The following is a 1,238-nucleotide window of genomic DNA, read 5'->3' as shown; positions in this document are numbered from 1 at the left end:
TGCAACTTTGGATATTTTGAGTAAAGGCCTCACTTATTAAGTGTACAAAATTCTATTAGATTCATGCAGTCCATTCATTTTCCAGATTTTTTTAAAATTTTGTGTTACTTAAAAATGTGTCGCAAACCTGCAAGTGTATGAATAAAATTTCAAACTCGTTTATCTGAGCAGATTCAATAGGTTTTCCGTTGTTTTCTTGGGACACCGTATATGGCGTTGCATTTTCGAATTCCCGGAAAAATATATTTAAAAACATTTGCATAAATATTAGTCATGTTTATTTCGCGCTTTGAACCAGCAAATAAGCCTTGAGATGCAATTTCAAAGCTTACAGTTGATTATTTATCTACAAATTGCAGTATTTATCTAATTTGTGTCTAAAATTAGATGTACTGAACGCTAAGACAACCAAGGTTTTAAATACCTACGTATTAAGAAAAGAACGAGTGATTATTTTCATTTTGTAAAAAAGGTGGGCGCGAACGGAACGATCGGAACCGATCTAAACACAACAATTTCAATAAGTTCGCTGGTCTTTCTTGATGACAACCGCAATCGGTTTAATTAGAAATTGAACTGGCCGATTTTAAGCGAGCAAATTTTTAGCACTAAAACATTCAAATGTAATTAACGCAATTAAAGTCCCATTAGTTGAAAGTTGACTGGCATTGACTGAATGTATTTTCTAGCGAGCCAATTAAAACCGCGTTTACCTTCACTGGATATTATCTTGGCATTAATGGAACCACGGAAAATAATAATATCGGTCGCCCCCATCGCTTCGGAGGAAGTTCAACCTGAAGCGAAAACAACGGGGAACAAAAGGCCTATTCAGGTCCGTTTAGGCAAGAATATTAAACACCGAGGTGGGCTCTATAGGGATTAAATTGTTCGAAAGGAGTCTTTTTACTTAAATCAACATGCCATCACTTAAATGTAAATAAACCTTCAATTTGCAATCCGATTATGGCAGGCTTTGTTATTCAGCTCGATGTTGATCATCATTAAACCTATCTTTAGTTCCTCGAGTTTAGAAGCTAAAATAGTAGAGGGCGTCTTTGAATGTGTATGTATAGAAAGTAAATTTCGAGAAGAGTCTTTTATCGTGATGACAATATACAGGCCACCAAAAGGAGACTTAAAAATATTTATTAAAAAAATAGAATTCGCACTTACCCTAATTGCGAATGAAAATAAAAATATTGTCATTGCGGGTGATTTTAATATAGAACTTTTGG

The sequence above is a fragment of the Dendroctonus ponderosae genome, unplaced genomic scaffold, assembly GCF_020466585.1.
Source record: "Dendroctonus ponderosae isolate FM_Combo_2020 unplaced genomic scaffold, Dpon_F_20191213v2 Dpon_F_20191213_6, whole genome shotgun sequence".
Classification (NCBI taxonomy): domain Eukaryota; kingdom Metazoa; phylum Arthropoda; class Insecta; order Coleoptera; family Curculionidae; genus Dendroctonus; species Dendroctonus ponderosae.
Note: the sequence above shows the minus strand (reverse complement) of the source record.